General features: G+C 37.7%; 1 protein-coding gene across 2 annotated transcripts in view; it reads right to left on the reverse strand.

Moving 5' to 3' along the window:
* The window catches only part of LRRTM4 (leucine rich repeat transmembrane neuronal 4), a 702,753-nt gene that overhangs the window by 207,083 nt on the left and 472,051 nt on the right, over positions 1-23,619 (reverse strand). The gene's annotated exons all lie outside the window — the stretch shown is intronic.

The raw sequence follows: 23,619 nt of genomic DNA on the forward strand, positions 1-23,619 counted from the left end.
CTGAGGCCACCTCTCAATGCCCAAAACATAAATGCAGTAACCGGCCCAAACTGTTATTGCATTCCCTGGTCCTTACAGACATAACTCACTATAAATGCTTATTTCTTTTGGAATATTGACAACATCTATACGAGGAAAATATCACATTTCATTCTACTTGGTATAATGATTGTCAATTGGTGATTCTTTATTGTATTTCAGTCATGAAGGAGCAATCTGAAGCAGAGAAAATATGTTTTCTTATTCAAAAACCTATTAGAAAGAAACAAATAAGGATTAGGGCATAATTTTTTTTTTTTTCCAAATGTAGTGAAAACAGTTGGATGTCCTTTTATGCTAAATATGTCTAGGAAAGAATTGAAAGGCTTGCTGAGCCAGAAACATAAATGCCTTTGATAGCGCTGGAGTTGAAAACCTTTATTTACATTCACTCAGTGTGAATGTGAACTTCCATATGGTCAAACCCAGGGCTTATGAGTCCATGGGGAAGGTTAATATGTTATCTGGCTCTTCTCACACAAATTATGTTCTGATGGCAACCATTAGCCTTCACATAGTTTTCTTTCTTTTATGAGCCTTCCCAAACTATTCTCCCCCTCAGCCTACAAACAGATTGCTCGCTCCACCAGGACAGTTCAGCAAGATGGACTCTGAAGGCAAGTACTTTCTCTTCTACTACCGAACAGTAATGCTTTGTTAAAGCATTTCCTTCAGAATCAGTTAGATATTTGATATTTAGATACAAAAAACCAGAATCTAGGGACATGCTTGGCTTATGTTGGAGGATTTTATTGCTTAGTTATGTTGGTGATGATGAATGGTAATGGCTGTAGTCATTTTTTCTTTTATAATGTGAAAATATATTTTTCTAGCATTCCACTTGCACATTTATTTTCTGCAATCCAAATGCTCGCTCACTATATAGCTCTAACTTAAGACTACCGCATTCAAAGGAACGGGTGAAATAGACAGACATAGAATAAAGATAAAACGGGTTAGATACCACAGCACAATTCATCATTCTTTTATTTGTGCTGTCATTTATTTAATCAACACATATTTACAGAGGTTCTACCTATGAGATATACTACTTTCAAAAGGAATTAAGATTCAAACTTGCCTGGATGTGCCTGGTGCACTGGTAAGCAAATCCTCAAGTACATGGTTTGCATAAAAATTTATTTATTTTGGCAGAAGGTAAAAGAGGAAACTTTTAGATGCTGGCATCTGGAGATTGACACTGAAACAGGGGTAGTGCAGAGCAATGCAGTATGAATTAGGAGCCCTGTAGCATGAATTAGGTCTGAAGTCTGAGGTGACACAAGCGTGGGGAAACTGCAGAAGCTATTTTCATATATATTTTCATATAGCCTGATACGTGACGCCAGGAGACAATCTGAAACCCTTACATCTCCAGATGATAAAAAATGACTCCACATGGCAAAAACGGGACATTTCCTCTCTTCAGTAAACAGAAAAGAGCCACAGAGACCAAGATGCTTAGTGATCAATGAAGATGTCTAGACTGCATTAAGGGCTCAGCAGTTACTTAACAGAGTAACATTAAATTCTGATTATCAATCATACAAGTGATTACCTATCATGTATTCTTTGGAGACTCCAAGAGTGCTTTGAGGGTAATTATAGTTCATTATCATTCTGCTTAAGTAGGTACAGGAGAGATTTTGTTACTATTCTTAATGTGACTTCACTCCTACCTGCAGATCATTGAAAGATAGGAACAACAGGTCTCATTTTCAAGGGGTAATCTAGATTTTAAGTACTGACCATAGCAAGGAGATACATGCATTATGTGAGGTCAAGGTGCTCATATGTTAGACAAATAAAGTGAAACCTAATGTGAGATGCTGTGATAAATCAGAGAACAAAGGTATGTGAGAGAACAGAAGATGGATATCTGATTCATCCTGGAAAGACTAAGTTTTGAAATATACAGAAGAAAAACCAGAAAAACAGAAGAAACACAAAAGGCAACCTCACAAGGAGAATAGCAAGACATTTCCCTGGTAGTATGTTCCTGGACTTGTAAAAGCTCAGTTGTGTCTGAACATAGGTTTCAATTAGGACATAAGCAAGAGACAATAGATAGATACTAAGATAGACAGATAGAGAGATAGGAGTTCTTAAAGATATGGTTCTTTAAAGGTACAGCAGAACCTCCATAGTTGATCACCTCCCTACATTGACCACCTCTTAAAGTTGACCTAATTTTCATAGACCAGACATATACCACATGCAGGTATCAGTGCAGTAGGCTTAGTTCCTTATGTTGATCAGATCAGTATGTTGACCAGTGTGTTACAGTCCCTTGAGTGGTCAACTTACCGAGGTTCCACTGTATTTCATACTCTATCCATGTGATCACCTTCAGAACCCCTGGCCACAAGTGATTTATTCATGGTTGCTCCTGACCCCTTTAGCCAATCAGTCTCTTCTCTGGATTTTATATGATTTTATGAACAGTGAGATTAGGTTTTCTCTACAAAGCTAAAATTATAAAATGTAAACTCAGATATTATAAGTAACCATATTTTTCTGTGCAGACTTAGGATTACAGGAAGTCAGTATTTAGCAAGGCAGAAGAATATGATAGATGCTCAAGAAAAGCAACAATGAGAAATTGAGAAAATATCATGATGGCAGTTACGGCCCTTGCATTCCAGACCCTACTGTCCTTGGTTTCCCTAGGTTCCATGAACATCCCTATAACCTTGACCAAGTTACATTTTTGTATTTGTGTTCAGGGTAATTTGAGTTCAATTACTTTGGGGACATTTAAAAAATGTCCTGAACAATAAATCTAGGTTGTTTAAAATTCATCACGTATATGAATTTTTATAAGAAAATTAAAGGTGGCAGAGAAAACAGGTGGAAGAGTTCTACTACTATATGTGACACTTATGGAAAGATTCAAGAAAAGAGAGGACAGATCACCATGGAAAGAACTTGTCTCTCAGACAAGTTCTTAGCATGAGTGTGATTAAGGTAGATAAACTCTAGCCTGGTATGCCAGCAAGCTGATGTAAAGCAGGAGGTACTTTTTAAGCCAACAACCCTGTGTGTGAGGACTTCAAGTTCGAGAATAATGCCTCCTGAAGGGAACACAGTCAATAGTGACATGAGAAAAGATTCCCAGATATATAGCATTGGAATATTTTCTCCCATTATGTGTGTTGTCTATTTGATCTTTTGGTTGTGTCCTTGCCTATGCAGAAGACTTTTTATTTGATCAGGTCCCATTTATTTTTGTTGTTTTCCATTTTATTTTGTTTATTTATTATTTGCTTACACTGATATATGTAGAAGTTTTCCCAACCTTTTCTTCTAAGATTCCTACAATTTCCAGCCTTAGGATCAAGTCTGTTATCCATCTGAATTAATTTTTGTGAGTGGTGAGAGGTGTAGATCCCATTTCAGTCTTTTATATGTGGCTATCCAGTTTTCCCAGTATCATTAATTGGATAGGGATTCTTTCCCCCAGTGTATGTTTTTATATGTTTTGTCAAAAAACAGATGGGAATGTGAGGATTATTTCATCTCTGGATCCTCCATTACGACCCATAGGTTGATGTCTCTGTTTTTTGCCAGTACCATGTGTTTTGGTTACCATAGCCTTGTAGTCTAGCTTAAAGTCTGGTAAAGTGATGTCTCCTGCTTTGTTCTTATTATGTAAGGTTGCATTGGCTACTTGGTTTTATAGGAAGTATAGAACTATGTTTTCTAAATCTGCAAAAAATAATGTTGGTATTTTAATGGGGACTGCATTGAATCTGTGAATTATTTTGGATAGTACAGACATTTTAACAATATATATTCTACTGATCCATGAACATAGTATATTTTTCATTTGTTTACATCCCCTGCAATCCCTCTCATCTCCTTTTTAAAGTATATTTCTAGTAATTTCTATTTTTATTTTAATTGTTGCTATTGTACAAGATGTCAAAAGAGCTAATAGACAATCCACAGAATGGGAGAAAATATTTGCATGCTATATCTCTGATAAAGTGCTAATAATGAAAATCTATAAAGAACTGAATTAAATCAGAATGAAACAACCATACAACCCCATTAAAAAGTAGGCAAAAGACAAGAACTAAACTTTTTCAAAGGAAGATATACTAATTACCAACAAATTCATGAAAGAACACTCAATGTCTCTAATCATTAGGGAAATATAAATCAAAACCACAGTGAGACATCACCTAACTCCAATGAGAATGGCTCATATTAAAAATTCCCCCAACAACAGATACTGGCATAGATGTGGAGAGGAAGACACTGTTATATACTGGTGAGTCTGCAAACTATTACAACCTCTATGGAAAAGTGTACAGAGATGCCTTGGAGAACTTAATGGAGACCTACCATTGGATACAGCAATCCCACTGCTAGGTATATACACAAAGGAATAAAGACTGTTTTATAAAAAGGACACATGCACTTGAATGTTTACAGCAGTACAATTTACATTCACAAAAATGTGAAACCAGCCCAAGTGCCCACCAATACATGAATGGATTAATAAAATATGTTATATGCATGCCCTGGAGTACTATGCAGCAATAAAAAGAAATGATGATCTAGTATCTTTTGTGACAACCAGGGTGGAACTGGACACCTTTCTTCTAAGTGAAACATCACAAGAATGGAGAAACAGTGCATGTATTGAATACAAAATTTAGACTAATCAATCAACACTTAAGTGCACTTAGGGAAGTAAATCTCAGTGAAAATCAAGCTGGAGGAAGGGGGAGGGATAGGTAAATTCCCACCTAAGACACCTACTGGGTACAGTGCACACTATACCTGAGTGAAAGACACAGTTACAAATTTGACTCAATCTGTACACAAAAACCACATATATAAACAAAACATGTATACCCCCTAATATTCTGAAGTAAATAAAAAATAGATTCCTAGTTAAGTATTAGGGGTTTAGAAGAGTAGAGGTACATTTCTGTTTATATTTTTGCATTACATTTTATTTCTTATACATTTCAAAAATGTTAATTAAAATTGGAGGATTATGATTACACCTTGATATTTTAGTGTTCTTATTTACCTAGATAACATAGTATGTGTTTCTTAACACTCTTCTTAAATTCACTTTGGGCAAAATTATACATAGATGATTAATATGGTTATCAGATGTTGTGTAGCTCAGTAACAAGTGATTTCCACCTTAACCTATCCTATAAAATATTCATAATCAGTGACGAAATAGAATCACTATTTATCTTGTTACATTTTAAAGTAATAGTGTTAGTTTGTTCACTATTCAACATTCATTGACTGTGGTTGAGACAACACATACTGGTTATATATGGGAAATATAGAGATGTGACTACTAAATTTATAATCTCTGCTTTCAAAGAGAAAGTCCAAAGGAAATAAAATATAGAAAGAATCCTACTGATATTTCTTAACTATCCCCTATTCAGAAATTCACAGTTGGAAACAGCAACTGGGCACCATCAACAGATATCTCCACTTTCCTTAGGACATCTGTCCAAATTGCATACATCTGCCATGGCAGAGACAGCTGGGCTTTGCAAATCAAGAAGTACTTTAGTTACAGAGATTTATTATTAGTGATATTTGGAAATAGAATCTAACCATATTCAGCTATTTAAAAAGATGGAGACTTTACATCCTGTGTATTAACCTGGATGGAAGTGGAACACATTATTCTTAGTTAAAGCATCACAAGAATGGAGAAACAAGAATGTTTACTACCAAATTCTGATATGAGGACAATTAATGACCTAGTACATGGTGAGGGTGGGGGAAAGGGAGAGGGGAGAGAGGGAAAGAGGGAGGGCGTAAGGGGGGAGCAAAGAGAGGGAAGGAGGGAGGGGGATGGGGAAGAGAAGAACAGAGAGAGGGAAGGAGGGAAGGGGGTGGTGGGTCTTGGTGTGTGACACACCTTTTGGGGGTGGGACACAATTCTAAGAGGACTTTACCTAACAAATGCAATCCATGTAACCTGGTTCTTTGTACCCTCAATGAATCCGAAACAATAAAAAAAAAAAAAAGAAATAAAATCTAACCATAATTTTTTTTAACAATCTAAGAAATGGTCTTAACTTCTATGTAGACTCATGGAATACTGTGTATATGAGTTTTTTCTTCATAAAGGTTAGACAAAAAGTACATATACAAATTAGGTAGTTTAAGATTTCCCTGACTATATTAGTCTTTGGAGAACTGAAAGTGAAATTGCCTTGGGGAAGGTTTACTGGCCTTTCCATGTAAGCTAACCTCATAAAAACATAACAGTATGTTTACTAACAAAAGGATTGTTCTATAGGTGAAACACCTATATGCTGCTGGCCAAAAAAGCCCTTTGAGAGAGAGCAGTGAAAAGACTTTGTGCAGGCATACTTGTGAGAAACTGAGGCAGAATCCCATGCGGCCAGGTTAGTTGTGGGCCTAACATGACCAAGGCTTTGGCTGGAATAGCATTTCCAGACTGCATTAAGGAATTAAGGTTGACTTTATAAGGCCAATGAAAAAGCCCTTTGGAAAACTGGCCAGATACCCATTAGTAACCTTTCCTGATCCGTGGTAAGTGATGAAGGTCGCTTGCTGACAGGTCCGGGAATGGAAATGTTCTAGGGGACCTCAAGAGAAAAGGAATTTACCCAATGCATACAGGGATCTAATGGCACATATGAAATCTGGGCTCATGAAAGTCTTTTGAGAAGTCCAGCCTGAGAATTCCTTATAAAAGGCTCCAGCAAAACCCCCTGATTTAAGGCCTACATGGGAGCAGAGGTTTGCACACAATTTCCTGTATGCCCAAGAAGCTTCTCTATGCTTTGCTTAAAGATTTGAAGTAACTGCCTCTAAATGGCTTGATCAGTAGAACAGACATTCAAATCATCTCTTTCCCCCATAGCCTCAGACTTCATCAGATAAGAACAAAGAAAGTAATGACTGATAACGTGTTCTTCATTAAGTTATTTTAAACCGGATTATGTTGAAAGGGTTATGCTTAAAAGTGTATGTTGGGTGGACGATCAGATTACTAGGGAGGAGCTACTTACAGGGTAGATGGTCATAAGATGTTTAAATGGATTAATGAAGTCATTGATATCCAAATGCACATGTGCAGAGGGATTGTAATGAATGTTAATGAGGTTATTGCCGTAAAGTGCACATGCACAAGATTCCCTATATAAACCAACCATAAATAAAGAAAGCTTGCCATTTTGCCTGAGCAAGCAGATGGGCACCTTTATTTAAAACACAATTTCAATAAGCGTGCTTATTCTTCACGACATTGCTTTTCCGTGAGACCCTTACGGCAACATTGTTCTCACAATTTTCCATTTTCTTATATTAAGTTATCAATTTTAGGTCCTATTCTGCTATGTGCCCATGGGTATTATTGTAATCTACCATTTGTCATATTTCCTCTACTTCTGTAGTCAGATCACCTTGAAGAGAAAGTCTGCAATTAACTTCCATTTATTTACTTTGTCTTATCTCATTTTGAATACAAAAAAGTTAGCAACCCTGAGCAGAAAAATCAAGCAACATGAATCCCACAAATGTTTCTAAGCTATACATTAACAATTCTATATTTTACTCTGATGAACCCAATTATGCAGAGTGGAAAATATTTTTAACTTTGTGAAGATTTCACCTTCCAGCAACCAAGATCTGCCCTTGAACATAAACAGGAAGGAGAAAAGTATTTGAGGTTTCTTATCCTTCTTTTTAAGGATGATCATTTGAGGAAATCAACAGGAAAGTGAAAAGTATTTAAGGTTTCTTATTCTCCTTTTTAAGGATGATCATAAAAAGGTACATTTGCATATTTTTTTATAATTGTCCATGCATCATGGTGCATGGGTGAGGTGGAGAAGACAGTGTGGGTGAAGGGTAAATGGGGTGGGAAAACCAAGCTGAGTGGTAGAATGTGACCTGTCAATCACCCTGCAGCATGTGGGGACCAGGAGCAAATCCAGAAAGGCAAGAAAGGACCTTGGATTCCTTGCATCAAATACAGAGTCACAGGAGAATACAAAAGTCTAAGAGATGAACGGGAGTCAGGTGTAAACCAAATATCAGGGCAAACAATGTAAGCCATTGTTTAAATAGACTTGCAAAAAAATAGGACTAACTTGTAAATTAAGTCTATATAGAGTGGCAAAAAATAGGATACACTTGCAAAAAAACAGGATGCATTTGCAAATTAAGTGAAATGAAGAGCAGAAAGTTATAATTTTTATTTTACTTAAAAACATATATATATTCTGATGGGAATAGCTCTCTTCCACAGCAGAAAAACATTTGTTAAGCAACTTTTCTTATGTGCAAATTGTACATAAGTAAATGGAGGAGCTAGCAGTTATGTGATGGATTTCATATAAAATTAAATGAAAATACATTTTTAGTCTCCTGACAGTAAATATTGTGTTTTACATTTTCAAACAAATTTTAAATAATAGTCCACTTGATCCCAGCATAATGGTAAAATGATAAGGACAAATCACTTCTGCTGGAATAGGGAAAGTTTCTGCACAGTTCAGAACCTAACCTACCTAACCTTACCTAAGCTATTACCTAAATATGTAAGATAATGATATAATGGGAATGAGGCAAAAGGGCCCAAATGGGCCTTACGTTTCTAATGCCTTTTCTAGGCTCTAAGCCACATATTTCTGAACGGTAGTGTTTCTTAATTGGACCCCTTCCCTCACAATCATGCACAGGGTATTTCAATCATGCTCCAAAGAAAACGATCTGAGTACTCTGTCCAGTCAACTTTACATAATCTGCTTTCAGCTGGCTTGCATCTATTTCTTTGTATACATTTTAGATGAAGGGTATCAAAAATTGGACATACACTCATTTGCAAACACCCAGGGCAGTTCCCAGTGTGACCACATGAGCACTTTCTGCTTGTGGTCATCATCTGAATTACGATTCACCACATGGTGATCCAAACAATTAGGAATTATATACAGCTCTAGTGAAACGCGTATGTTAAATTGTTAGAGATCTCATTTAGAAAAATAGACACATACAATGCAAAGCAATCATCTAACGGAAATTCAACACGCAATTCATGTAAGGCATGGCTTTAAGAGGTATTATTGATATAATAACAGCTGTTTATAGAAAATAAATGTATTTGGTATCAGCACATTGATTAAAATTTGTTTTCACATTCAGAAATATTTCAATATCATAAAGAATGTGTAGACCACAGGGACCCTGTAGAATTAATGCTCAGTGGAGTATCTCGTTACTATTACATGTTCATCTTAAAGTTAATCAACACAAGACTTGCAGCAGGTATCACTGCATGGTTCGAGTACTCTCCATTTACAACTTCTTTTTTTCTGAACATATTGATGACATCAGCATGACATAATTTTGGTCTATGAGACTTAAAGGGGAAGTCTGTTGGACGGCAAATAGTATTTGCACCACCTTCTTCCTACCACAGACTGGGATATGATGCTAAAGGTGAAAAAGATCTGGCAACCTGAGGCCAAGGACCCATGCGTTAAGGTTCGCAGATGAGAAAAAACAGAAGCTTGAGACATTCAGGGTATGAATAGTGGAGCCACTGAATCAGCATCAAATTGTTACCGTCAAGACTCTTTATATAGGAGAATAAACTCCTGCTTGTTTAAGCTCATGTTATGGGATTTGCTGTAGTTCAAATTATTCTTATGTACACTGTTCAATCTCAAGTTAACATGCTTAAAAAACTGAAATGGACATAACATATATAGGTTTGCATAAGTAGAAAGTAAAGGGGAGGGGTTGACAAAGTAAGCATTACCAAGTTTCCAAAGCAATATAAGGATTGTTTTGTGAAATTTGGAGGAAATTAGAGAATAAAACTTTCACTACTACATTCCAGATATTTTAAGTTTTTCTAGGGTATAGATTCTCTTTGTGTGATGAAGTCTTTCAAAATCCTATAAACCCAGGAAGTTTCTTTTGTATGTGTATAATTTCTCTAAAAGAAATTCCTAACCTTTTATAAAAATATTGGTATTATTCAGAAAATCCTTTAAAATCCTGTTTAAGTTATTTTGGTAAAAAAAATGATACATCCCAATTAAAATTTTGATGGGAGGGTTTATCTTTGAACCATGTAAAAGTTATGTCTATTTAAACCAGTGCCCAGCTGTGAATTAATGGCCAGATGGATAACATCTCCCTAAAAGTAAACTGAGCGATTACCTCCTCTGTAGAAAGAGAGGCCCAGGTTTCGCTTTTAGCTTAGATCCCCAGTGGAATAGAGTCTGATCTTCTGCTAACACCACACAAAAGGAACAGAGGAACAAGAAGGAACAAGATGCCCCTTCTGGAGACCTTGAGTGACAGTAAGGCAAACAAGGGTCATCACTTTAATTAGCTTTAATAACCCAAAGCAGGGTGAAAGCTTCCCTCCTGAGATAAAAAGTTGCCAGCTGCTAAAAGGATGGCAGTGAAAATTCTCTTATGTCAGAAGTCTTGCCGCATGATTTGAAGTTTTTATTAAGGAATCCAGGAAGGTAGAGGCTTCTGAGTAACATGTGAGAGACAATCTAGAAGGAGATGAAATCTAATGTTTTTTCCTCCAAAGACGGCTTCTATTAGTGGCATGGTCTTAGTATACTATAGTAGCTCTATTTTTATACCACATGCTCATCATTTATAATGATAAAAGAGAATGTTGAAAGAACATATGAATCATTAATGAATGTTCAGGAAAGAATGAACCTGCCCCATTACATTCCAGTCACAGACTTACATAGAGTTTTCACAAGCTGAAAGCAAATAACTCACCCTCTGAACCACTGAACTCTCAATTTGAACTCTTCCCTTGGCTTGGTTTCCCTTGGTTCTAGTAAAGGGTAGAATTCTTGACCCTCATTTAAATTGTAACTTTAAATTGTATCCATTTTACACTGAGCATGAAGAGATAGGACTGATGAATCTAGTTATGCGGACTCTGGGTTATTTTGTTTGTTTTGAGACAGAGTCTCATTCTGTTGCCCTGCATAGAGTGGCGGTGGTACCATTGTAGCTCACAACAACCTCAAACTCCTGAGCTCAAGCGATCCTCCTGCCTCAGCCTCCCAAGTAGCTGGGACTACAGGTGTGCACCACCACACCTGGTTAATTTTTCTGTTTTTGGCAGAGATGGAATCTCACTTTTGCTCAGGCTGAACTCAATCCTCCTGTCCCAGTCTCCCAGAGTGTCAGGATTACAAGTGTAAGCCACCGCACCTGGTTAACTCTGGTCTTTTGAATGATGTTAACTCTAAATTTCCACTGGACTCAGGTCTTTTGAATTTTAGTAATGCTACTTTTTTTGAGATGTACCTTCTGCATATTGATCTGAATTTTCATCATTTATTTGGACTTCCATAGATTGCACATTTAAAATTCCGTTGTTAGACTATGAAGTGAAGCATGATGATCTTTTCTGCTATCAATTAATAAAAAAAGATTTAGCTCCAGGAGATTTAGTATTGCAGGAGATTCTATTTCATAGTCTTTAACCAAAATATAGTTAATAGACTCTTTGTTTGGTTTATCATGGGCAAAATGAGTATAAACCTGGCCAGGTTTTCCTTTTCTAGGTTACTTGTGTCTTTTCCTTTGGAGAATTTCTCCTTTCTGCAAATAAACCAGTCATTTGTTTGTGCTTTAAAATCACAGGAGAGGGCAGCACCTGTGGCTCAAAGGCATAGGGCACCAGCCCCATATACCAGAGATGGCGGTTCCAAACCTGGCCCTGGCCAAAAAAAAAAACAGCAAAAAAAAATAAAAATAAGTAAATAAAATCACAGGAGAAGATTCATAACCCAGTGTGGTCAATCTGAATATTTTGTATGTGGTAATACGAACAATATCTCTTGTTACTGAAATCTCTGGAGTTGAAGATAATGGAAGCCCAGAACTAATTGGCACAGCTGTTTTGGGACAAATAATTTTGCTGGAAAATGAAATCAATGGACAGAAAATCTGAACTAAGAGATTGAGAAAAAAAATAGATCTCAGATGATATTGTTTGCACTCCTAGACCAAGCCAGACTGGAGCAAGTATAACTTCTTGGACTTCGCAGTTATACAGGCCAATAAACTTTTATTTTTGGCTTCAGCTAATATCATTGTACTTTCTATCATATGGACTAAAATAAACAAAAAATACCTTGTTTCATCTTCAGTTTCCATGGTAATTGTTAATGTTTCAAACAACAAGCTAGCATGAACATTTGTATGTCATATTTATCTGAAAGTCAGTATCAAATAGTAGGGAGAAATTGTCTTTAAAAAGCATTATTTTATTTTTTATATTCAAAACAACAGAAAAATATATAATTTAGATTATTTTGGAAAAGTGATGTGATTTAGGAATAATAAATATGATTTTATTTAGGTGATCCCCACATCTTTATAATTTTTGTGTCCGATCTGTCTTTAAATATAGTATTTATTATTATTGTTTTATACTCTTGCTATTAAGAACTGTTTTTCCTGTTTATAACAGAGTGGGTAACATCTTATTCTACTCAGAATGCCAGCACTTACAATACCCAAGGTGACAAAGTAAAAACTCTTCTGGATTAAATGATGTGATATACATTTATTCTTTGAAAATGAATACATTAAAGAAGCAATTTCACAACTGACCTTCTATTTCTATCTTTTCCCTTGGAATTAAATAATATTAGATGATACCACATATCTACCACAGTGATTTCCAAAGGAGAAAATGTACCCAGGGGAATGCTCAGAGTTATGCAATGGGGTATAGAAAGAAGATACAGAGGATGGCCAAAAAAAGTATACACATTTTAAGAAACAAAAAAACTGTATTAAAATTGTAATATTCGATATATAGCACTAACAAAACATAGATGCAAGTCACATTGGACTTCTGCAATTACAAAAAGCACTCAAAGTGATTGTGTTCAGTGCCCAGATGCTTCTATTATGACAAACTACTGCTTGAGCAGTGTTGACCGAAGTATCCACTTACATCACTATGCAAGCTATTTTAATTTCTTCCTGAAATAATAGCAGTATGGCTGCTTTTCTATGGTACACCATATCCTTTACGTTCCCCCATAAGTAGAAGTCAAGGGGTGTAAAGTCAGGAGAACATGGGAGAAACTCACCCACACCTCTCAGTCCTATCCATGGTCTTGGCAAGTTCTCACTGAGGTAAGCTCTTATGTCTCGGTGCATGTGATAATCCTGGGGTGAAAACTTTCCATTTTGCTATTTCAGGAAGGCGTCATGCCCTCGTTCTGCTAACTCCCGTCTCATGTGCACATTGTTTGTTAGGCTTCTGTGGGAGAGTGTGAACTGTTCCAACACCAGGGCAGAAGAGGCAGGACCTGTTGCTGTGTGACGCCTCCTGGATCTTGGATCTTCCTTGTGCATGTCACACACAGGACCCTGTGTCTCCAACTTATCACGAATGTGTACAACTGTTAGGTGCCCTGGAGGTTCTGTCGCACACCCTCACCTCCTATTGTACTTGTACAGTGTTCTCAAATTTCAAATACCACTTCAGAAAGGTCTTGTGTGCCTTGAACGCAGATCATGCCTTTTCTATTTTCTTTGACTGTCCTGCCTGTCACCTGGTAACCCCAGCATTCATTTAATTGATGACATCTTTTGAGCAAATGCCATGTTACTCATTGCTACCATAATTCAATTTGACCTCAAAATGTGATACATAGATAATACCACTTTAAATGTGTGTATATTTTTGTCACCCCAGTATGGGAGTTTCTACATATAGTTTTACCCATACAGGTATCTTGTTTACAGTCATCTAAGTCATTATGTGGCAGAAAGTTAAAAAATCTCAGTGGCCTAACACTGTAAAGTACATTTATGTCTCATGCTCTATGTCTAGAATAGGTGACCTGAGGGCTTTGCTCCACACAGTCACTCAGAGATGTAGGAGGATGGAGTCTCATTGCCCTAGAGGTATATCAGCTTCCTCTACTTCAGAGGCCTGTAAAGGGAGCAGTGGGGAAATTCTACAAAGCATTTCACTGCCCTGTTGACTAACTATAGAAGCACCAGAAACTATAATCACCCATATTCCCAAAAAGGAAAGGAGAGCTAAACATTGGTGAGAACTAATAATAGTTGCTACAGAACACATTTATTATACTATTTATAGAATATTACATAATTATAATTTAAATGGTAAATATACAGGGCAAATGCTTAAATTTTTTTATTACAATTGTATGCACTAAATATTTGAAGAGCATTAAACTACTATTAAACTCTTTCTTGGTGCTCTAGTTTTGAGTTCATTTTCTAATGCCAATGTTCATTTCCCTCTGAGATTACTTCGAGTCATCATCATGGATTTTCCTATGTTTTCTAATCTGCAGCCAGCCCAAGTCCTCCTAATCCTTTCTCTTTCCAGCTTCTGCCATTGTTATTGATAACCTGAGCATGTAAAGGTTCAATCCAGTAATTGCATAGCAACTCTCCTAAAGTACAGGATAGAAAAGGCGTGAAATGGATGTTTGACGTGTCCAGGCCAGGCCAGCAATCTACCAGAACACGGCACAGGCACTGCTAGAATCTAGAGCTGGGCCTGGGGCAGGGAATGAGGTGGGTGATGACACCAGTTCACAGAAATCTGTTCTCCATGAAGTTATCATGCTGATAGAATATTCCAGACAAATGAGATTTTTCTTCTTCTGTTGTACTACATACCTCAGCTGGTTCTATCCTGTGACTACTGAAATCACATTTCTATTGTCATCTCTTCAAATTCTTCAAAAGGAAACAACAAAGCCAAAAGTTTACTACTGAGTAGGTTTACAGGTGTTGCAATTCTTTAGTGTGTTTTTAAAAATTTGCTTAGTTTTTATTATTATGGGTGCACAGTAGTTGTATATATTTAATGGGTACATGACAGGCAAACAATGTGTGTAAATCAAATCAGGATAATTGGGGTTCTCATTACCTCACGCATTTATCATTTCTTTGTGTTGTTAGGAAACTTCCAATTCATTCTTTTGATTATTTTAAAGTACATCCAAATTTCATATTGACTATAGTCACTTTGTTGTATTATACTACATATTTTGAAGAGTAGATGAATATATAGTAGAGTCATTACATTGCACATATCATCATGAAATACCTTTCAAATCCTTATTTAGACATATCTATTCCCAAGCCCTTTCCTCAGTTCAATTGCTGGTATTTTCCACCCTTCTTTCTTTCCTTTCTGTAGCTAGGCTTGTCAACCTCTACCACTTTTCAACTAAGATTGCCAGCAGAAGAGTTCTGATTCTGGAGGGAGGGAGTGAGGAAGGACAGGTCAGTTAGAAGCCTTGCGTTAGTAAAATAAATCTTATTGCAGTCTAGCAAAACAAATGCCTTCTGAGGAATATTTACTTAGAAAGTCGTCCAGGCATTATAACTTGTTACGGAAGCAAAACTGTGTTTTTTCTTAACTTCTACTTCAAGCATCTTATCTCAGATTTTTCCCCCAACAATTTCAATGGTTCCCCAATAGGCATTCTAGCAAATGCAATCTCTATGTCTCATTATATATATTGTTTTCATTCTGCCATCTCCCTTTATTTCTGGAATGCTTTAGCTATTGTGAGTCTTGGTCATAGGCTTTGCTGTCCCTGAAAAAAGTGACTGAATAGAAGAAGAGTGGAAGGCCAGATTCTCCAAGTTATAACGTATTTAACATGGCACCCATAGCAGTCTGCTCAGTTTCTATTCTTTTTCCATGGTCACAAAACACGAAATAAGCATTGGTGTTCTATGAGGGACTACAGATCAAAAGGTTTTCTGCCCCTAATTTTTTTGGGGGAAAATAATAAATAAAAAGTAAAACAAAGATTTTCTCATTAATAGTCTCACGTTTAGAAGCAGAGTAGTTCATTTGTGTTCCATTACAGAGAAATTAATAACATTTTTGAATCTGTAGTTGTATAAAATAATATAAACAAAAATTTCATGTTTTGGGTGTACTAATAGAAAAAGATATTGTACTTAATGTGAAGCCCTAATTATTTTTTGATAGATAATAAAACAAATGGATTAAGACTGCTATCTTTCTCTCTGGATTTACAAATTTACTGAGCCTTGGCAAGACACTTAACCTTCTAATCTGAGGTCTAATAATAGACTTGGTGTGTTGTTGTGAGGATTAATTTAAAAAATAAATCTATATCTGTCACATAAAAGCTTACTATTATTATTATTGTGGGTACAGTTGCCATTATCATTACTTTGCAAAAGTCATTACAAAGAGAAGATGTTTCTAAACATTTTTTTTTGCTGTTGTTCTGTTTTTCTGTTTGTACTGGGGAGTGACATAAAATATCTATGATTAACTTTCTTATCTCAAAAAAGGAGTGATTAAAAGTTCAAGGGGGGAAGTGATAGAAGCTAACTGAAAAAAAAAACGGATAAAGTGCTTAGCATAATAGTAATCACTGGCTATTTTTATTACTAATAGTAGTATTCTCTAAATACCTAATAAGTGTTATGTAATTGCTCTTCTTTATTTGTTTTGAGGAGAGACAATCCCCCATGAAATGTGAGTATCCTTGAATGTTCTTGGTGGGTAAATCTAGAAAGTAACCCCCTAATCGTTCTTCACCAGGGCCGTTTCTCAGGCTTCTGTTTGCAGAGCTACCTTGCTAGATTGTTTCACACTCTTTCCCCTTCCTCGCAACCCCCTTTCCCACCCACCTCTCCACTCAGACAAAAATGTCTTGCTTTTTCTTTCTAAAAGGTGGTGAATCCCTTAAGAAGTGTTCCTATCATAGAACATTAACCATTTTTAGGTGCAAGCATTCGAAGTGGGCCCTTTGCATTTCCCTAGTAGGATCTGAGTGATACACAGAACTTACACAAACCAACATGAGCGCTGCCTGCTGCTGCTACCAGGAGCAATGAAATCCTCTGTCTCTGTCCCCAAGCCTTATGTCCTCTGCTAGCATCGTGAAATTGTGGCAGGCCAATATATCAGCTTATGTCACAGTTTAACTTTAAAAGATACTAGGGAGCATTAGTTTTTCAAGAAACATCAGAATTAAAAATATTGGGTGAGTGGTTTGTAATTGACACACTGAAGACTTTTTATAGTGGATGAAAACTGATAAAGCATTCCGTGAAAGTGTACCATATGCTACTTAGATGAACATGCAAAATTGATTTTCTACTATTGTCAACAACAATACACAAAAACTTTATTCAGAAAAGGTTAGTAAATTCTATCTAAGGCCACAGGACCTAATTAGGAAAATGACATCTTTGCTCAAACCACTCTTCTCACATTTGGGGGAAAAAAAAAATCAAGAGAAAAGTTTCAATGGTAGATCTTGGAGTTGAATCTGATAACTGACAAGTCTGTCTTATATAACGAGATTGTAGGGAAAAATTTGACCTATGCAACTGAACTTTTAAATTTTAAAGTTTGCTATGTGGAATTAAAGTTCATAAAATACTTTAAAGAGACAAAAAGAAGACCCACTCAATGGCTCAATGCCTATAATTCCAGTACTTTGGATGCTGAGGCAGGAGGATTGCTTGAGGCCAGGTGTTCAAGACCAACCTGAGCAACATAGTGAGACCGTGTTTCGATTAAAAAAAAAAATAGATGAATAGCCAGGCATGATGGCATGCACCTGTCTTCTTAGCTACTCAGGAGGCTGAGGCAGGAGGGGGCTTTGTGCCTAGGAGTCTGAGGTAGCTATGATTAGTCTACTGTATTCTAGCCTGGGTGACAGAGAAAGATCTTATTTCTGTAATGAAGAAAGAAAGAAATAGAGAAAAAGATAAGAAAAAATTTTGAATTGAAAAACTAGTTTGATAATTCCTTATTCTTTAAAGAATAAGGTCTTATTCTTTAAAGTTAAATTTATACATATTTGAAAGCATAGTCAAGAGCAAAGTGATACGTTTAGGGTATTTTTGCCTTTGAATTTCTGTTCAAAAGAAGTACGAATGCAGAGCACTTATCCTTGTGAATTCTGGTCAAGATACTGCTATAACTTTATGTGGAACTCCTCTCTGCCTTGGTTCTAAATACCCAGCATGATTGTTAAAATAGTTTTATATCATCTGGGTATCTCAATTAACAAACATGGGACTGAACCCTAGCACAATAAATGGAGCCTGTGTGACAGTTCCATGAAATTCCTAGATCAAAAGCTAGTAGCAACAGTTGGAGAACTGACTATCAAAATAAGAGTTACCCCGTTATCCTGTGTGTGGAAGGGAGCAATAGCCCTGCAGAAATCTTGACACATCTACTAAAGTAGATACAAAATAGCCACAGTCACTTCCTATTCATGCTGCACAGAAGACCTGGAGGGACTAGAGGTGCCCAGCCACCCAGATTCACCAAGTGTCCTTGTCCTTGTCACCAAGTGTCCTTGTCACATGTGCACAAGATGAGAGCACTGAAACCCCAATGTAATGTGGCATCTCAATTTGCAGGGTACAAACCACTAAACACAGATGGCTGAGCATGGGTAATAGAAAATAAAGATGTGCCCATGTACACACAAATACCTACTCAAGATGAATTCTCACATCAAGGTCTATAGCACAAACAAAAACTAGCAATTTAAAAATAGTCAAAAAGCCAGGTGTAGTGGCTCACACCTGTAATCCTAGCACTCTGGGAGGCCAAGGAGGGTGGATTGCCTGAGCTCAGGAGTTCAAGACCAGCCTGAGCAAGAGTGAGACACAGGCTCTAAAAATAGCCAGGCATTTGTGGTCGCCTGTTCCCAAGTACTGGTCAGGCTGAGGCAAGAGGATCACTTGAGCCCAAAAGTTTGAAGTTGCTATGAGCTATGATACCAAGGCACTCAACTGAAGGCAACAAAGTGAGCACTGTCTCAAAAAAAAAAAAAAAAATAGTGAAAAAACTCAGGCAGAGAGAATTATCTTATGAAGGTATGAAGATAATATAGCATTTAAAAATAAATTTTTTTATTATTTTGATAAAATAATAAAATGAATCCCCTTTAAAAATACTCAGAAAAATAAAGTTAAAAATAACATTTATAAATCACTGAAAGGAAATTATGGAACAAAACACAGGTAGATATTAATCAGGAATGAGTTGAGATTAAAGTTACTAATTAGAAATCTTGGACTCTAAAAATGTTGCCATAAACAAGGACTAGATATAATAAATTTCAGGTGGACCATGGCAATAGAGAAAAAATATTGAACTGTATTGATCTAATATGACTTAGATCAATTTTGTTGGTTTAAACGAATAAGGTTTAGACAGGTTGTAGTCTTAAACCAAATCTTGCCAAAACTTTTGTTGGTTAATCACTAAATAAATAACATTAATCAGGAAAATTTCTCAGCATCTCACTTAATGAACATTGTGTCAACCTGCATAGTTTGGTTTAACGTCATGTAAAATATTCCTTTTGCAGATTACCAAAGTAGGAGAGACTACTTCTTTGAAGAATTATGGAGAGAAACTAGCTCTCAATGGTTACATAAAATAAAGTAAAACTTTACTTAATTATATATATATATATATATATATATCACTAACAATGTCAGGAACAAACAAAGGTATTTATGAAGTTACATTAATTCCTAAATACAATCTTAATCCAAAGCTTTCTTGCCTAAAAATGTGAAACATCTTCATAAACACTTAGGACTGAAGCAGAGGTTGGGAGGATGATATCTCTAGCAATATTGGGGGGAGGGAATAAATGTACAGTAATGTTAATGATTGATAAAAAGTTTCCTCAGAATATAGTGAGATAAAGTGTAAAAAAAAATGAAATGCTATCATAGAAAACAGAATAATATGTTTTGCATGACTGAGTTATTGGCCTAAGATTCATATCTGTTGCAACCTTTGTCTTAGAGACTAACTCCTGCAGATGCTTTGCTGGAGTTTGTGAATGTTTCAGTTAATCCAGAAACAATCAAGAGCACACATCGAGCATGGCGGAGATATGTTCTTAGGAGAAAACGCTGGCCCAAATCAAAGGAGAAGGAGCCAGAGCTAAAGGACAGGTTGTTGTCAAGTTATTCTGAGTATTTACACAGCACTAGACTATTTTTAGCTGACTTTTCCCGGATGTTTTATTCCAAAGTTGCTAAAATTTTAAGTAACCTAATTTCCTCCATTCAGATTCCACTCTTCCCAAACAACCATCAACTTATGAAGCTCAATCAAATGGGCTTCAAATATTTATGATCTCTTCGACAGCACTTTCTAGAAGTGAATGACTACTTTCAGTCCTTTTTTTTTTAGTTCTCATGAAGTTCAAATACAGTGACAGAGTTTGTTGATTACAAATATGTTGGTGTAATTGCCAGTATAAATGTGTTATGTTTCACTGTAAGTTTGATGACTTAGCAATCTCTTGTCTGCCTCAGATTTGGGGGTGTTTTGTTTGCCATGATTCAATCCTCCAGCTCAGGCTTCATCACCCATGAACAGCATCCATAAAAGATGTGTCTGAGATCCCACAATGATGTAACAAAATTGAAGTACTATCTGATGAGATTCCGCAAAACTGAAACCAGTATTTCTTGAGACCACTCTGCTGCTATTGTTGACTCAGTCTATTGAATTATACAATCTCTGTCTTACAAATGAGAACTCATTAAGTCATATTTAAGGATATGTGTTTGGGGACAGAACTAGAAAAACTTGACCTAACATTCTATAAAGTATCCACTACAATGCAATATACTACCTGATATCCTATGTGTTTTGCTTAATCATTTTTATTTTCTACATAGGTTTACGGGGTTTAACAGGAAAGCACAGGCACTTGGATCAAACTCAGAGCTAGCCTAGAATATCTTCCCAGGACACCCACCAGCAGGGCAAATGTTAGTGTGTGCTCTCTGTAACAGCAGTTCCCAACCTTTTTGGCACCAGGGACTGGTTTCATAGAAGACAATTTTTTTTCATGGACCAAAGTTGTGGGGGGTGGTTTGGGGATGATTCAAGCAAGTGAATTACATTTATGCAGTGTACGCACATTATTTCTATTATCATTATGTTGTAATAGATAATGAAATAATTACAACTCACCGTAAGGCAGAATTGGTGTGATCCCTGAGCTTGTTTCTCTGCACGAGGCAATCCCATTTGGGAGGGACAGGAGGCAGTGACACATGAGGATCCTGTGCTGCCCATGTCCAGTCTACTCTGCCTTGTCCTTTTTTGATGGGTATCACTGCCGAAAACCCTGCTTCACAGAAATAGGATGCTGGAAAGGGAAGCAGGCTTTTCAGTGCTTCTGTGGCCATCTCAGGATGTTCAGCTGTGACTTTCATCCTGGAGGTATAGGGATTTGAATTTGTCCCAAACAGACTTTTTTTTTTTTTTGGAGACAGAGTCTCACTTTGTCGCCCTCAGTAGAGTACCTTGGTGAATAGCTCACAGCAACCTCAAATTCCTGGGCTCAAGCAAGTCTCTTGTCTCAGCCTCCCAAGTAGCTGGGACTATAGGCACCCACCACAGCATCTGGCTATTTTTTAGAGATGGGGGTCTCTCTCTGGCTCAGGCTGGTCTTGAGCCTGAGTCTGAGCTCAGCCTGTGAGCTCAGGCTATCCACCCTCCTCGGCCTTCCAGAGTGCTGGGATTACAGGCGTGAGCCACCATGCCTGGCCTCAAACAGACTTTTAAGGCTGTAATCATCTGCAATCACAAGCAGTTGATCCTCTTCTAGTGTGGACAAAGTTGATTCACCTGGCTATTCACAAATAGGCAATGGATCCATTTCTTCCCAGGGTGGGGGTCTTTGGTAGTTTGGAAGTAATACTCAAATTCTTTTGAACAGTAAGATAAGTATTCATGCAACAGCTGGGAGAAAAAGGTCCTGGCTCAGTCTCTTCTAAAATCTCTGCTGATATTTTAAACATGTCAAAAATTCCAATGTGCACTCATTTTTGGATGGTACTGGCCTGGCTCAGGTGTCTCCTCCTGGGGCCCCGCATCAGGGCCCACACCCAGAGACTGTTAGGCAGACTGTTAGGCACCTGCCTAGTCAGCGTCGGGTGGGGGCTGGCCGAGGAGGTCCAGCAGCTGTGGGGCAGCAGCGGCACCAGCTTCAGCTGTGCCACTGCTACTGCACTTGGCTTGTGCCACAGAGCTGCTGGTCTTGGGCACTCAGCTTCCCTCTCACTGCCTTGGGGGGAGACACGCTGTTTCAATCCCCAGCTCCCCTCCTTCTGCCTGAAGGGGAAGACAGTCTTCTCCCGCAGCTCCTCTCCCTCACAGGTAGGGCAGAGGCTGGGCCTGGGTGCAGACTTACTGCCTGGTCCAGCTTCTCTCCTTAATAGGACAAAAGCCTGAGGGATGAAGCTAGAATGGCGAGTAGGAATCAAGTTACTGTCTAGGGACTGTTCCCCAGTCAGAACTGATATCGAGGAGCCGGGCAGTGACCCTACACTGCCCCGGGCCCATGGGGTCCATTATCAGATAATTAAACATGCAAATTTCAACCTCAAGGATTCTTTGGGAAGCTTCAAGGGAAGACACATGCATGTTAAGAAATTTGTTATGTAACCCCAACTTGTCTGGTAACCCACCAGTGGGAGACAATAGCCAAACTTGCCGGAGAAAGGAGGGACAAACTAGGTAGCTTAGTTACCTATCAAAGACGGGGTGTGTTCATATTCTTCTCACTCCCAGAGAGGCACCTGTCACACTCGTGGAGTTGTATTCTCCTCATAGTCTTTGTTCTGTAATAAATGCATATTGATGGCGATTGCTCTGTGTTTGTGATCACTCTGTCACCGGCTAGGCACCAGTGTTCATTTTTGGCACTGGGAGCCAAGAACCAGGGAACGGTCTCCTCCAGAGGGACCTAACATCATCACCCCCATAATTCCAGTTCGGCTTTGAAGCAGCCACTTTATCTGCTGACTTGAACATAGTTGTCATTCTCTCCTTAAGTGACAGATTGAGTTCATTGAGCAGGTTGAAAATGTCACACAAGTAAGCAAGTTTTCCGTGTCATTAAAATGTGCTGCCAGTGGTGACTAGTTTTCTAAAAGAAATCTCTGGAGTGGCTCTCATAACTCCAAAACTCTAGCCAGTGGTCTATCTTTAGCCATCCCACTCTTGTGCATAACAGAAGACGTGTGCTCTGGGTCCATCTCCTCAAAGAACTGCAGAAACAGCTGAGAGTTAAGCGTATCTACTTTAATGTGGTGGATAATTTTAATCACATTCTGTAAAATGTGGTTTACAGGTGACATCTTTTAGCTAGCCAGCATTTTTCTATGGGTAGACTCACAATTGAAAAGGACTTCCTTGACCAGAGTAGTGAAACCAGAAAACCATTCAGTCATAGCAGCCACCCCATCTGTGCACAGAATGCCACCCAATAACCAGTTCAGTTTTGTTGCTATATAATTATTCAAAGACTTGATGAGTTCTGCAGCTGTGGAGTTGGTTGACAACAAAAGTACACATAACAGGGCGGCGCCTGTGGCTCAGTGGGTAGGGCGCCAGCCCCATATACTGAGGGTGGTGGGATCAAACCTGGCCCCAGCCAAACTGCAACAAAAACTAGCCGGGCGTTGTGGCAGGCGCCGGTGGTCCCAGCTACT

This window comes from Otolemur garnettii, unplaced genomic scaffold (genome assembly GCF_000181295.1).
Source record: "Otolemur garnettii isolate 467f Iridium unplaced genomic scaffold, OtoGar3 scaffold00240, whole genome shotgun sequence".
In the NCBI taxonomy this organism is placed as follows: domain Eukaryota; kingdom Metazoa; phylum Chordata; class Mammalia; order Primates; family Galagidae; genus Otolemur; species Otolemur garnettii.